The sequence below is a fragment of the Bubalus bubalis genome, chromosome 12 (assembly GCF_019923935.1).
Source record: "Bubalus bubalis isolate 160015118507 breed Murrah chromosome 12, NDDB_SH_1, whole genome shotgun sequence".
Classification (NCBI taxonomy): domain Eukaryota; kingdom Metazoa; phylum Chordata; class Mammalia; order Artiodactyla; family Bovidae; genus Bubalus; species Bubalus bubalis.
Genome location: NC_059168.1, coordinates 79,824,127 through 79,840,502, shown reverse-complemented (window position 1 = coordinate 79,840,502; position 16,376 = coordinate 79,824,127). Strand labels below are relative to the sequence as shown.

At 42.7% G+C, this 16,376-nt stretch overlaps 1 long non-coding RNA gene across 1 annotated transcript in view; it reads left to right on the top strand.

Annotated features, from left to right (window-relative positions):
* The window catches only part of LOC123328611, a 28,240-nt gene extending 12,075 nt beyond the window's left edge, over positions 1–16,165 (top strand). Inside the window, exon 3 of the long non-coding RNA XR_006543539.2 lies at positions 10,862–16,165. This is a non-coding gene — a long non-coding RNA (uncharacterized LOC123328611). The remainder of the gene's footprint in view (positions 1–10,861) is intronic.
* Positions 16,166–16,376: the final 211 nt, after the last annotated feature.

The window sequence follows — 16,376 nt, the reverse complement described above, 5'->3', positions numbered from 1 at the left end:
CATGGGTTTGATTCCTGGGTTGGGAAGATCCCCTGGAGAAGGGAACGGCAACCCACTCTAGTATCCTTGCCTGGAGAATTTCATGGACAGAGGAGGCTGGCATACTGCAGTCCATGGGTTCGCAAAGACTCAGACACGACTGAGCGACTAACACTTTCACTTCATGATATATCTATTTGTATCTGTATCTATCACATGTCATTCAATCTCTTTACATGAGAAGATCCACAGACAATTCTGTTTACTTCTGATTGGGGAGTAAATGAATACCATGCAAAACTTAGCCTTGAACCTGTAAGTAGTCTAAGTATTTTTTTAGGATTATGGAAGCAAATCATTAAAGTATCAAATTACTGTAGTAAATAATCACATTCAGGGTGAGCTGGGAAGGTGTGTGAGCGGTAGGACAAAGCCAGGCACACGTGACTCGGCAGAGATTTCCTCCTGGGTGCCCAGTGGGGTGGGGCAGGGACTCCTCAGAGGCAGCAGGAATATCCTCTGGGTGAGGAGCCAGGGTAGAGTGGCAACTCCTGAACCTACATCTCAGACATCTCAGAACTTACAGGCTCACTTACCTCAAGAGCATATTTTTGCATCAATTGTCAGTGAGTGGAAACTTGGCACCTTGCTCAGGGAAGTGACCTTGTTTTGTTAGGGTGTCATAAGAGGACTGTCAAAAGGGAGGGGCCTTTTGAGAACATTTAGTCTCCACTGCTTTCCCACCTTGTCCCAGAGCCAAACGCTCCATGGCCACCTTTGTCGCTGTTGCTTTTGACTTGCCTGGAGTTGCCGGTCTCTGATCTGAGACCTTCCCTTTCCTGTCCCAACACCTGCCTTTTATCCCCACTTTCACCTTGAAAGTGATGGAGCCAAATGCTCTGCCTTTGAGACTGTTTTGCCTCATAACCACTCCTGTCTTACCTCTCATGACTTGGCATCTAATCCACCCAAGAGCCTTAGATAACCTCAAGCCCTTTGTCTCCAAAGGAAAAAAAAATGACACTCCTGTTTTATTAACTGAGCTCAGATAGCAGCACCTGGAACACAAAAATGATACAAACAGAGCCCAGGGAAACTTCTTCAAAGGAGCATACATTCTAGCAGGATGAAACAGAAATATGGAAAACTGGTGAAAGGTAGACGAATGCCGGAAAAGGGTCAGAGAATTCTGACTAAGGAGATCAAGGAAACTGACATGGAAGAAGTGTCATCAGATCAGATCAGAAGTCATGGTGCTGAGCAATGAATGACAAGGGACGTTTCAATACCCAGAGTATAGAGGGGGATTCAATCCTGCCCAGTGACCAGCAAGTTGCACAAGAAGTGGAGGTGTAGCCTTGGCAGAGTGGAGCTAATATCAACAGACTGTCCTTACAGAAATAGGAATTATTGTAGCAGGCCTCTCACTTCCTGCTACATTGTTTCACAATGGCCCCTGGAAGTTGTATGTCTTGTTTATAAATTTTAAGCTGGTGCCCTTCTCCACTACCTAGAGCAGAGGCAGGACCCCAGCAGGGGGTTATTGAAGGTGCAATCTGTGAGTGGGTGTTCAATCTGCAGAAAAAAGAAACATCAGTGGCTTCATCCCACAAACATGTAACCATTCTAAGCAATTTGTTTTCTTCAGGTGAGGTCCCAGTCTCAGATAAGATGGGCCACTACATGGTACAAAACTCTGGGGAACAGCCTCACAGCTCCCTGTGTCTATCAGTTCATTGGCTTTGATGGAATGAGCCTCCGCTTTTCCACTTACTTTTAGGTTGTGGATGTGGAACTGAGTTTGGTTGGTGAGGTCACCACATTATCATACAAATTTTTGCCAGTTGACTGCTGACTCAAGCAATCCAGATCTTTGCTAATGCACTGAATGGAGTACAATTCCTTTGATTTTTTTTATTAATAGGTGCTGGAAGTAAATTTCAGAATTTCCAGAGTGTGAAGGAAACTGTCTCATTTACTTATTTATTTATTTGGAGAAATTTGCAGTTCATTGAATAAATAATCAAAGAGGTCTTTGTAAACCATTTTGTCCTCTGGATGAAAATGGCCTTTGACTCAGTTTGAAAAATATCCTTGTGACTTTACATCATCTTTTTTGGTCAGCTGATATTGTTAATCATTAGTTCATTTAGTAACTAAGTCCTGTCTGACTCTTGTGGCCCACCTGGATTATAGCCTGCCAGGCTCTTCTGTCCATGGGATTTCCCAGACAAGAATACTGGAGTGGATTGCCATTTCCTTCTCCATGGGATCTTCCTGACCCAGGAATGGAACCTGCATCTCCTGCACTGGCAGACAGCTTCTGTACTGCTGAGCCACGAGGGGAGCCTGATATTGTTGGTACTGGCACAAAATAAGTAATAAAGATACATTGACTATGTGATTGCTTAACTGATGGACAATGGAGTTGTCCTGGGTTTTTCCCTTTATTTTCAAAACCACAACTTTATTCCATGTACCCCAGACACAGGCCCTGAGAGCAGGGCCACTCCAATGTACTCTGAGGTCCCAGAGACTGTCATCTATGTTCCGTCAATTTCCTGGAATAGGAGACACTGTATTCTTTCTTGCCCACTCTGATCACAGTGATATTTGCTTTGTCCCTGCCAAAAGAGTTATGTTTCAATCAGCCGCTTTTCTTGGTTTTGGCAAATCCTGTTCGCTATTTCTCAATTATAAACTAATGATTCAGATTGCAGCATTCTCCGATTTAACATGAGCACAGAAGATTGGATTTGTTAAATCAAAGAGGGTGGGAAAGCAAAGTCAATACTTCAGAGTCCATGACAATCTCTGACTTACATTTGTGGTGCCAAAGATAAGTGTAAAGAGAAAGGCAGAGGGACCTAGAAGAAAAGGGTTTTTAATCCATTTGGAGTAGAGTGGGTTAGCTTGAGTTGGGTGAGTAATTATATTTTGTAAAAATTCTATGGAATGGTCATTGCACTTGTCAAAGCAGTTTTAAATTTTGCAGTAGTAACAAAACCCTCAAATCTCAGGGCTTTTTACAACAAAGGTGTGTTGTTCTGCTCAGCTGGCTTGTTCAACTCAAGACAGAAGGGGACTGTGACCTTTTGTATTTGCGGTAGCAAAGAAGAGAGACTGGATACTTCTCCATGGGCTTTTTCTCTGCTTCAGCTGAGAAAGGACAGTTGCTACTTCTGCCCATATTTCTTTGGTCAGAAATGGTCACATGGCCCTCTTCTGTTGCAAGGAGGATGATACAACTCCCAATGTGGGCTTGGAAGCAGAAAAGGACCATGTATTGGTCAATATTAACAATATCAATCACATCTGCCCTTCTACTCATGCAATGATTGCTTCACTTTTGTTTCCACATGGAAAGTACTTCTCTCGCCCACAGTAGAAAACCCAGTGTGTCGTTCATTCATCGCAAGTGTGTCAACCTCCAGGACACAGGGGCATGGATGACAGCCTCTACCTTAGGTTTGTTCATTGTTTTCTCTTGATCCAAAGACTCGTGTACTAAAAGGGCATCATGCCATCATAGAAAGGGGGCAGGATTGCCATAATAAGTACTGCAACGTGAAAAGGAGCAGAATGAAGGCTCTCATCTGCCATGGAACTGACAATTCTGAAATCTAACTGGGGATGAAATAGTCTGAGGCCTCTGATCCTGAGGAAGGAAGGAGAATATTCCTCAATTAAGCCCTGATTCTACTTTCTATAGTTTGTTGCTCAGTTACTAAGTTGTGTCTGACTCTTTGTGATCCCATTCACTGCTGCATGCCAGGCTCCTCTGTCCATGGAATTTTCCAGATAAGAATACTGGAGTGGGTTACTAGTTCCTATTCCAGGGGATCTTTCCCACCCAGGGATCAAACTTGCATCTCTTGCATCTCAGGCATTGGCAGACGGATTCTTTACCACTGTGTCCACTTAAAAATCTGTCTTTAGGATATTAAGTAGTGTTGGTCAGGCTTTGTTCATTTTTGACACCTTCATCCTGGAAGCGTCTTCCTTCACCCACCCCTTTTCTAACTTGAAAACCCTATTCGACCTATAGACAACTTAAAAATTTCAAGTCATATTCCTTAAGTCTCCAGCCTGTGTCTTCCTCTGTATTCCTACAGGATAAAGCTTGTATTTCATCTCAACCCTTACTTGCCTTATGTATTTCACTAGGATTTTTTTTTTTTTTTTTTTTTTTTTTTTTTTTTGCCTCCTTAACTAGTTAGTAAACTCTTTGGGAACAGGAACTATTTATAATAACCTTTGGGTTCAAAAGCAAAGCTTCGGTAAGTCTTTTTGTTAGTACCTGAACTGCTGTCTTAGCACTGTTTTCCACAAATTTAAAGCAAAGTAATTTGGCCGGATCACTAGATGCTGCCTCTGGCTCTCTGATTTTAGTATAAATATTAAATAATTTATACCTTAGTGTGGAAAGAAGCTATTATATTTCCCTTTACAAAGCTGATTATTTCCCCAGTGATCTTTCTTTTTAATTCCCTTCAGATTTTATTATTCTGTGAACTTTTTGATATAAATCAGGCTCCTCCGTCCATGGGATTTTCCAGGCAAGAGTGCTGGAGTGGATTGCCATCTCCTTTTCCAGGGGATCTTACCGACCCAGGAATTGAACCTGGGTCTCCCGCATTGCAGGCAGACGCTTTACCATCTGAGCCACTGGGGAATCCCTGATAGAAAAGTACTGTTGATCATAAACCTATATGAATGTATTCTTTCTATTCTTTCTTGAAAATTTATTTTTTATTGGGGTAACATTGGTTTATGACATTTTATAAGTTTCATGTGTACAGCATTACATTGCTACCTCTGTATACACTACACCATGCTCACCACCAAAACTTTGGATTCCATCAATTACCATATGATCGATCCCCTTAACCCATTTCACCCTCCTCCATCTGCTTCTTCCACTCTGTTCTCTGTGTCTCTGTTTTTGTTTGGTTTAGTTTGTTCATTTATTTTGTTTGTTTGTTATATTCTACATATGTGTGAAATCATATGGTATTTGTCTTCCTTCACCTGACTTCTTTCACTTGGCAGAATACCGCCAAGGTCCAGCCATAAAGTGAAAGTTGCTCAGTCATGTCCAACTCTTTGCGACCCCATGGACTAGACAGTTCATGGAATTCTCCAGGCAAGAATACTGGAGTGGGTAGCCCTTCCCTTCTCCAGGAGATCTTCCCAACCCAGGGATCAAATCCAGGTCTCCTGCATTGTAGGTGGATTCTTTACCAGCTGGGCTACAAGGCCATGAAAGAAGATGAAATCTCACTATTTGCAACATCATAGATGGACTAATGGTCTTTCAATAAAGGAAGGCTGTCTGGAGACATATGTAGTAGCTGGGGTCTCTCCATCATGGGCTGTGCTACCCTAGAAGGCCCATATATATATTATATATATATATAATATATATTTTATATGTTTATATATACACATCCAAACTCAACACACACATACCAAATGTTACATTAGCACCTCCCTCCATACCCCCTCATGTACACATCACACACCAAACACTTGCCAGCCACACACAGATACTAACACAAAATATATATTGTGCATGCATACACACTGGGGTGGAATATATTATCTTTTTGAGACATTGTCAATAATTATCCGGAAGGATGTTGGGCTATTGTAGTCAATGAGTTATTTAAATAGAAATATGAAAGAAGAATACGATCATCAAATCTGCTCTTTCAGCCTTAACTCCTAATCCACTCTTAATTCTTCTCACCTTCTTGCCTGCTTTGTCTCCTTTGTGTGCTGTGTTCTCCCACTTCTATTATTTTGTTCATGTTGTTTACTCAAATGCCTTCCTCAATTCCAAATGCCCAATCAACATACCCAATATTCAGGGCCCTGCCCTAAATACCCTAAGTTTGGAAATTTCTGAGAATCTGTCTACTAGGAACTGAATTCTTATGGTGTCAAGTGAATATCCATTTAAATGATTCATGATGTTTTCATGTCATAGAAATTGGATTATATGCCCTTGCCTCAAGGTCCCACTTGTATGTATACACTCAGTGCTTATTGAAGTACTGCATACAGTGGCTCAGGACAAATATGAGGACAAGCTGTCTCTTTGAAAGGAATGAGTGGCTCCCCCTCTGTCATGTGTGTAATTCACTGGCTCCTAGCCATAAGGCCTTCCTCTTTCAGACACCCTCTCAGATAATAGGTTATTAAAGGCACAAACCCAAGATCATAAATTATTTACCCAAGTTCCAATAAATCTGTATTTCATATGAAGCATGTTATTTTTGACAACAGGCCCAATTTCTTTGGAAATCACGTAGTAAAGTAAGAAATAAGGGCGGTATCTTTCACAGAATCACATGATGATTCCTCATAAGGCTCTTGTCAATCCTCACTCAAAATAGACCACATAAGCCAATCAGATACCACAGTCTCAGTGGCTTCAACCCTCACAACAGAAAGCTTATTTTCTGCCTGTCTCTTGGGGCTGGAATTCCCACTGCCCAAAAAGTCATTTGTCTTGAAGATTTCATTTTCAACATCAGTGGAGGAGTAATAATAATAATAAAAAAAATGTCATTTTAACTCTGCACAAGATTTAGATAAACCAGGCTGTTTTTCTCTTCTTTGGGAGCTCCTGGCCCTGGTGACCCTATAATGGTAGGTGTGTGGGGAGGGCAGCTGCTGAGAGATGCTGAGTTTTCCATGACTGAGAAATATAGGACATTGAATGTGTCTAGGATACAGGCACATTGATGTCCGGAACCCAGAGAATTGTGCTAAGTCTAGAAGAGGGCATGGACTGTCTAAACGGACCAGTTGGTACCAATGTTGTCAATTGTCAACTTAAGTCTGGGAGCGATTCACTGGACTCTGACACTGGAGTGTCTATGGAGAATGGCTGCAAATTAATGCCAACTCCATAATCAGGAAAAAAATTCTAAATGTTCTTAATTTAAAATTTTAAATATCATAGACCATTTTATCCATTCCTTTGTTGGTTTAACAAGTATTTATTGAACAGATGCATTGTGCCTGGGAGCTACGTATACAACTCTCAGGGCTACCTTCTCAATATGCTGGGTTCTGGGAAAATAATTTTCTATATAAACTATTTAAGACACCAATATCAACATCTCAGCAGATTATGGCCACACAGTCTCACGTCATTTCATGAAAAAAATACTATGCCAACCAAGGGGAGCTATCTCTTCCCAGGCTCTCTTAGAAATCTAGAACCAGGGCCTGACCATGTGGACACAGGACGTCTCCATCTTCCCCAGTGGATCAGAAATGAACTGATCTTTGGCACTGAAAGGGGACATAGAAAATTTCCAGGAAGTGACTCCAAAGTACGAGGTTGCCTCATGAGCAAGCTGGGGCAATAGCCCCTGCCTGGGTTACCTGAGAATGGTGTTGACATTGGTGACTAAGTCATGATTCCCGCTCTCAAGGAGATCTCCTATTGTGTGGAATGTTCTTCTAACTCCACATGTCACATAATAAAATAAGTGCATTCAAGTGTTACAGATGCCATGATAATGCTATAAGCATGGTGTGGTGGAAAGTTAAAAGAAAAAGTGGTTATCATTTGAATGATCTAAAGGGAATTAAGTAGACATATTTATATGAATATGCAATCAGGCCTCTGTGGTCCTGGGATGTCACTAAAAGATAATTGTGAAAATTACTTTTTTGAGTAGTCATGCTTTTCAGATGTGTATAGAAACTTCAGCATTCTGAATACACAATCTGAAACAGATCACACTGGTAATAGGATATTTGTATGTAGAGAAAATTTCATTTATATTTCAGTTATATCCACCACTTACTAGTTGAATATCTGGAAGAAGATTTCCTCTAAGCCTCAGTTTCTTCATCTATAAAATGGGAGTTACAATATTTATTTCACTGGGTTACTTTGAGGTTTAAATTGCAGATATATCTATAAAACCATGCTCATGGTTTATTTTTCTCCTGGAGCAAGAGTAATTGTGGAAAATATATGGAAAGGAAAATATTTTTTTAAAAGAAGATCATCTCTGTCATTTATGAGGAGCTTACTACCTGTAGACTGCTGCTGCTGCTAAGTCGCATCCAACTCTGTGCGACCCCATAGACGGCAGCCCACACAGCCCCCAAAATGTTAGGTTCTAGGCCCTGCAGTAAAGATCAGGCTGTACCAGCCAGGATGGCTGGGCTTCTAGGCTGAGCTATGCATTTCCTAAAAGCATATAAATAAAAGCATATAAAAGGATATGGGGCTTCCCTGGTTGCTCAGATGGTAAAGGATCTGCTTGCCATGTAGGGCTCGACCCCTGGGTTGGGAGATACCCTGGAGAAAGGAATGGCTTTGTGACTCCATGGACTGTAGCCTGCCAGGTTCCTCTGTCTATGGGATTTCTCAGGCAAGTATACTGGAATGGGTTGCCATTTCCTTCTCTAGGTGATCTTCCCAATCCAGGGATCGAACTCACATCTTCTGCATTTCCTGCATTGCAAGTGGATTCTTTACCACTAAGCCAACTGGGAAGCCTAAACAAAAAGATACAAATTGTATATAAAGGATATAAATGTCTAACTGAGCCTCTAGACCTCTTTAGTGTCTTAGTTCAGATTGTGTTGTAGACTAAATAATTGGGTTCTACTTGCAAAATTTATACATTAAAATCCTAACCCCCAGTGTCATGGTATTAGGAGATGGAGCCTTTGGGAGGTAACTAAGTCATAAGGATGGAGCCCTCATGAGTGAAGTAGTGCCCTTATAAGAAGAGGCACAAGAAAGGCACTTGCTCTTTCTCTTTGCTCTTTGCTATGTAAGAATACAACTGAAAAACGGCCATCCACAAACCAGGAAGTAAATTCTCACCAGACACTGAATCTGCTGCCCCTTGATCTTAAACTTCCCACCCTCCAAAAAGTGTGAGAAATTGATGTTTGTTGTGTAAACCGCCCAGTCTTCAGAAATTTGTTGTTGTAATCTGAACTAAGACCTCATAATTTCATCTAAACCCAATTACGTCTCAAATGCCCCACCTCCTAAACCACCATATTGGGTGGGCTTCAATATATGGACCTAGAAAAATTCAGTCTAAAGCATTCAGTTTCTAAATACAGACTCAGGCCCATAGGAATAAAGTTTCCTGGGAAGCAGTGAGGTTGGAGGATATCTGGGTCCATTCGATTTTTTCAGATGTCTATGAAGTTTCCTCTGACTCAAACCAAGTATGCTCGGAGCTGGGGGGGCTGGGTGGGTTTGGAGGGATGTTTGGGGACTTGGGGAGTGTGGGAGGTCTCTGGAGATAACATCCCTACCCCATAGCTTGCCTCAAGGCTCTGCTCTCCCCAGGCAGCAGCAGAGAATTCAGAAAGAAACTGTCTTTTTAGCACTTCTTGATTTTACAGTTGGAAGCCTGAGAACAAAGCACAAGGAAATTAGGAGAAATATTTTGCACACTTGTATAGCAGGAACCACTGTTTTGGAATAGACACATCCCATTATAATAAGTCTGCACAGAGAAACAGATGGAGGGAGATAAATATCAGGCTCTGGCCTCCAACTCTGTCAGCCAAGAGAGAAGGAAATTTGAGCTGTTAGTTATGGAGGCTTCCTCAAATCCAGGCCGGCACCAAGATTTTGTGGTTGAGTTACTTCCCCTTTTATCAGAGGATCCCCATTTCCTAGGATGCAAGTATTTTGGAAGAGAAAACCCCTTTAAAGGGAAAGAAAGGAAACTATCATTTTATTGCATGGCTCTGCCAGACTTATTTGCATTTAATGTTCATAAAAACCTGGAGGCAGGGATTCTTACCATCTCTGTTTTTATAAAAAGCAGGCTCAACAGTGAAGGGCCTTATCTCAAATCACACAACTTTATAAGGGCCTGGCTCAGGGTTGCTGAATGCCTGGATTCACATTTAGCACTTGGACAATATAACCTTTCAGGCTGGATGCTCACTCTCACCAAGCAGAGAGACACAGTAGCAGAATGGAGAAAGAGTATAAATCTGTAGGTAAATCCTCAAGTTGGACTAGATCTTTTCAAAGCCCATGACCATAATCGAGTCTGATGTCAAGTCATCAGATGAGGGAAGTGCCAGGGCCGAAGTAGGGGGCCTCAGGCCCTTCCCCTGTCACTCAGCCTCCTCCGCAGTAACTTTACTGTCTAATCCCATGGTCAAGCTGGATTTTCAACAAGCTAAAAACTCTGCAAATGGCTTTATGATGTCTTTGAGCTTCAAATCTCCATGGTCCCTCAGTATAATTCAACAAATGTTTGTGTCTGTGTGCATCTGTGTGAGTTGAGAGGTGGGAGTGGATTGGGTTCAAATATGACAGAAATTCTTTTGTACAATGATAATGGACCATGAGAGTTGATGGATCCAATACAATGGATGGATCCAATACAATGATGGCTCCTATAATACAATATGCTTTACCGTCTGAGCCACCAGGGAAGTCCTAATACAATATAAAGCTCCGCATTTAGAATATTCAGAATAGGGCATTGAAGAAACACTAAATTTGGGGGAATGAACGAATAAATGCTGATAAAGACAAGCATGAAAGAAGACACTAGGACTATCAAATAGGATGAGGCCCACTGAGTTTGTTGTTCATGCTTACATTATAAAATGAAGAGGTGATGGCTGGAGCTCTATTAGCTGTCTTGTGTCATGAGGATAAAGGCCACACCTGGGTACTGTCGAGTGATCCTTGGGGTACAGTCTGGTTCTTAGAGGAATGTGGCCAGCCTGAGACTGCCACAGACTCCTCCCACCCACCACTCACCCTCCAACTAAGTTCAGTGCAGACCTAAACAGTGTTTGCCTCCCATCCAATCTATCTCACTAAGTCAAAGCTGTTTGTCGACTTGCCTTGCAGGCCCACCAGGCTGTGCTCTCCCAAAAGACTGGGACCTTCAAGTTGCGACACTCTTCATGTCTAGCAAGGTACCTGCTACCCAATAATGTTTTCTGAACATGGAAGTCAGCAGTGAACAACCAATGGACTTAATGAACTTGCAAGAGCATGAGAGACATTCTAGCTCTTAGAATCCTGTGGGTGCGGACAGCTGCGAAGGATGAAGCATTTGGGGTGCATTTTGGGCCAGATTCATGTGTAAAGGGGCCTTCCATGTTCCAGCCAGATCCCTTCCTCCAGGCCTGTGAATACACAGCAAGGGCGATGATGACACTGACTCACTTGGAACGTGAGGCGTAGGGGAGGCTCGTCAGGGGCCGAGGGCCAGCGACGGATGAGGAGGAGACACCTGCCCCAGCTGTTGCTCGTTCTCTTTGTTTCCCACTACTCCTGCCCTGGAGCTGGTCTGTCCCAACCTTCATTTTGCCCTCTCTGGCCAAGACCGATGGTCCCCTAGGCACTCTCCTTTCCTTTCACCTCTGCAAGGCTCGGGTGAGAGTCACTTTTTGCCTCTTTTCCATGCAGCCAAGTCCCTGAGGCCTTAGTCAGCCTGCGTGGGTGTTGTTTATCCCCTCATCCATCTCCCGATTCAGGACACAGTCTATTAAGTGAAACACAGTGGAGTAGAGACGGCGGCTGCGGATGGTGTGTTTTCTTTCCTTCACACCTCTCTCCTCTTAACCTCTGATCTCTTTGGCCTTTTCCTCCAGATTTCTTGCCACAGACCTCTCATCATGTATCTTTCTTTCCCTGGATGCTCTCGGAGAGTTCTGAGCTGGGAATATGTCTCGGGGCAATGACCGTGCATCCCGTCCTTTTGTTATGACTGACCGCTGAGGGGCATGACCCTCTTTCTCCTCCTGAGCTATGTATCCCCAGAGATTCCTAAACATTTCTGAGCCTCGGGGTACTAATTCATAAAATGGGATCACAAAGGCTGTCTTTAGAGCAGGCTGGTTGTGAGTGTAGAGAAACACAGTGTAGAGAAAGTAGACTGAAAGGTCTTAGTAACTGTACTTCAGGCTGAGAAGATAGAGCATATATTTTCACTATTTGCAGGTCCTGGAGAGAAGAGGCAAGCTTGTTCTCTTCCACTTACCACTGTAGATGCTACTTTTATCTTTTCTTTCTTCTCTCTTTCTGTTCCCTTTCCACTTCTAGCCATCCTTCAGGTGGTCTTTGAGGTTGACCACTGTACGCTCTGCAGAGGGTACTTTGCGTTCTCTTCCTCTCTTCTGCAAGCCAGGCTACCGGCAGTGATGGGTGAAATCCAGAGACCAGGAGTAGCCACCCACCCCACCCCAACTCCCACACACTGCAGTGACCCTGAGGGCTAACGTCCCTCCAGGGAAGTCCCTGGAGGCTTCCCTCTAGGGAAGCCAATGAGAGGCAGCGGAGAGAACTGCTGATCTCAAAGTTCTTTTAGCTGCAATGATTTACTCACTCAATCTGTTTTCCTAAACAATTCTCTGATCCTTCCTTTTCTTCCTTCCTTGGGTGCTTGACAGGGCAGAGTCCTGACCTGTATGCCCAACAGGACAGGACCATGTTTCCCACCCAGTGGTGCCCCCTGGGCTCCTGTGTTTTGTCCAACACAGGACAAAGTGGACTTCAGGGCTCCAGGACAGAGTGGACTTTGAAAACTTGTCTGAATGGCAGACTCTGTGACCCACGGGTAATCGGGAAAGTGATATGCATGGATGACAGAGTTGGGGGTAAGTGGAAGGGCAACACATCTCTACTCTGAGCCAAGCTTGTTGTCGGTCATGCTATTCCTCTTTCCCAGCGTGGCTCTTGCTTTCTGGAGCACCAGGACTCCATGTTACCCAGAGAGGCCACGTACTTGGGAACCTCATCCAGCATTGTGCTTCTAGGGCATTCCAAGGAGAACGAAGCTTTGCCTACATCATCCCTGTCCTGACTTTTCCACCAATAAAATGGTGACCTACAAATGAAAATATATCCAGAATTTTCCGAAGCCAAGTACCAGAGCATACGTTTTCTGTGGTCCCTAAAATCCAAGCCCTCGGCCATTTCAGGCTGAAGACGGTCGGGGTGGGGAAGAAACACTTGTGGGTAGGGAAATCCCTGGCTTGTAGCCCCTAAAATTCCAACAGTATGCCTTCATGATGGACTCTTTTTTCCTGTTTGGCACATTGCCAATTCCTCCAGGTATTTTCTTTAAATAAATTATGAGAAAAATTCACCAAGCAAATTTTAACAACTAGATATTGAATCCTTAGTGTGTTTGAAAGCAAGTGTTTTAAATCAAGGCTTTGAGTGGATAATGGTTTATAGACTCACCTTTTCCCCACTTGCCTTTCGATTTCCTATGAAAAGCTGGGAAAGTAAACATCAGCATATTCATTTAATTTCCCTTTGGCTCACCAAGCCTTGTTTCTAGAAATATCTTAGATTTCCTCTGACAACTCTGCTATCTTTCTATTTCGCTAATCTGACATCATCCCTGATTGTCCCCCCTTAGCAGTCTCGGTTTACATAATTACATTTTCAATTTGTCTGTACCAGTATCTGAACTCCTCTTGGGATAGTTTTTTGACTGTTTGTATAAGATGAGGATGATGATGGTGATAGTGTGGGGGGTGAGGAAGTGAGGGAATTTTGTCCTTTTTAAATTCTGCTTTTCAACCCAGGAGCACCTGTGAACCTGTTCATTTGCTTGGCATGCTCACTCACTGCTACATAAATTTACATGACTTATAAGTAAATCTATGAGTTGCTATATGTTGGGTATTCATGCAGCCTCCAGATTCTTCCTCAGGATCCTCCTTCTCCACCTCCATTTATCTTTTCAGAAAGTAGAAGTCTCTCGCATTCCTGGTTCAAGCAGTTCTGTCTTCTAGAAGACAGTGCCACTTCTGGGAGCCAAGTTTTTCCTCACAAATCCTCATCTGTAGTCAAACGGTGGGATAGGATGGTATCTGAGGCCCTTGTATAAACCAGTGAAAGATTAATTGAGATTGTAACACCTGGACTGAGCTGATGTCAGGAAGGGCCAAGAAACAACCAAGATCTAACAGACCTCTGCTTTAGAGTCACAAATGGCTTGGGTGGAAAACCACTAGAGAACAGAGAAAGAGGATTAGAATTTAAGTGAAGCATTAAAATACCCCTCAAGACTTCATCTCTCTGTTTCTCAATGCTCTTGATTGTGTCCTTGGAATCTAGAGTGGTGTGGCCTGTGTTCACTGATGTAAATTGTACAGTGTGAATGACTATGGCACCATATTGGGGAGGCATCACATATCCTGACAACAGCCCTTGTTGCTGTTCATGTGATATTTCTATAGAATTTTGTGTCCATGGCTTTTGAGGATCTGGCCTTTCTGTGAAAGATAGAGAATTAATCAATAAATGGCAGGGTACCCATTTTGCAATGTGGGCAAATATCCACCTGGAGGTAGGGAAAACACACACACACACACACACACACACACACACAGACACACTCCCTTCTGCTAATAGGAAAAAACACATTCTCCTCTACTTTCCAGGTGGCACAGTGGTAAAGAATCTGTTTGTCAGTGCAGGAGACGCAGTTTCAATCCCTGGTTGGGAAGATCCCCTGGAGTAAGAAATGACACTCCCACTCCAGTATCTTGCCTGGAAAATTCCATGGACAGAGGATCTTGGTGGGCTACAGTCTATGGGGTTGCAAAGAGTCAGACATGACTGAGCCGCTGAGCGCGCGTGCACACACACACACACACACTGCTAACAACATCCTGCCCTCACTCAAGCAATGTTTGGATTAAAGAACTGCAAAGCTAGTCTCTAGATACCCTAAGCCTGTCGTTAGCCTTACCCATTGGTCTGGAATCCTCCTTGTTCATGTTGTATCTGCTGTAGATGTGTGGAGAAAGAGGCAAACACTGATCTTTTGTATACCAGGTCATAGCTGAGGGTGGCCTATGGATGGAATAGCTGCTTCAGCCTGTAGTGTTTGGTACATTTGTATCCTAGACATCAGCCAACCAAAATCTTCTATCATCTCTGAGTCTGAAAATTGAAAATATTTGTTTAGAGTATGGCAAATACAGGACCATACTTAAATCATTTCTGTACCCTGACAGTGACCAGCACAGAACTTTGCAGGAAATCATGTTAGTTTTGATGATCATGGTAAAGCTAAACAATGCAAAATAGTAAAATGTTTTTCAAAATGGATTCTATAAATAGAAAGTTTTATGAAGCTAGCTATTTTGCTTTATTTGTATCTTACAACCACGTTACAGGAATCAAGAATTTCAATGCTATAGTATGGAAAGCAGAGACTATGTTTTATTCGTCACTGCATTTCCAGGCTTTATCATAGGCCCTGGCAAGAAATATACAATTTCTGTTATGATTGTACACTTACTTTGTGCACAGAAAGATTTATTAAGCATTGATTGCAAAGCAGCAAGGCTGCCACTTGTAGGACCAAAGAGACTGCACTGTATTAATATAAGATAAGGAGCTGCTTTTAACATTTAATACAATGTGAGCAGCATCCCCTGACTGGGTGTTTAACTATATCTTGCTGTCCTTGAGAAGCAGTAAGAGTCAAGTTTCTCCTCTCTTGCAACTTGCAGTTTTAAAAAGAAAGACAAAAGATAAACTCATTAACAAATAAGTTAATTCTATAAATTCATGTAATGAAAAGTTTTCCCAAAAAAGGAAAATAGGATGCTAGCATTAATAGCAATGGATGCTGAGGGAGAGGCTATTTAGCTACTAGGGTCTGAAAAGGTCTTTCTTGAGGAGGAGAATCTAGAGTTGAGACTCAGATGATTATAAAGAGGTAAGCATACATTCCCTGGAGGAGGAAACGGCAAACCACTCCAGTATTCTTGCCTGGGAAATCCCATGGAGGAGAAGCCTGGCTGTCTATAGTCCATGGGGTCTCAAAGAATTGGAAATGACTGAGTGACTGAGCACACTAGGCTACGTTAGCTTGTTTCATCTGACATCAACCCTATTGAGTAATATTAACCCCATTTGGGGGGAGAGTGAAATAAATTGGGATATTGGGATTGACATATATAAACTGAAGATATTGTGTGAATAAGAGACAACTAATGAGAATCTACCTGTACAGCACAGGAAATTCATTTCAATGTTCATGCATGCTTATGTGAGTATTCAGTCACGTCTGACTCTTTGTGACCCCATAGGGGTCATCTGTTCATGGGATTTTCCAGGCAAGAATCCTGGAGTGAGTTGTCATGCTCTTCTCCAAGGGATCTTCATGACCCAGGGATCGAACCCACATCTCCTGCATTCTAGGCAGATTCTTTACCTCTGAGCAACCAAGGAAGCCCTTTCAATGTTCTCTAGAGACCTAAATGAGAAGGAAATCCAAAAAAGAGGGGAGATGTGTAAGCACGGCATAACTGACTCAATGGACATGAGTTTGAGCAAGCTTTGGGAGTTGGTGATGGACAGCAAAGCCTGATGTGCTGCAGTCCATGGG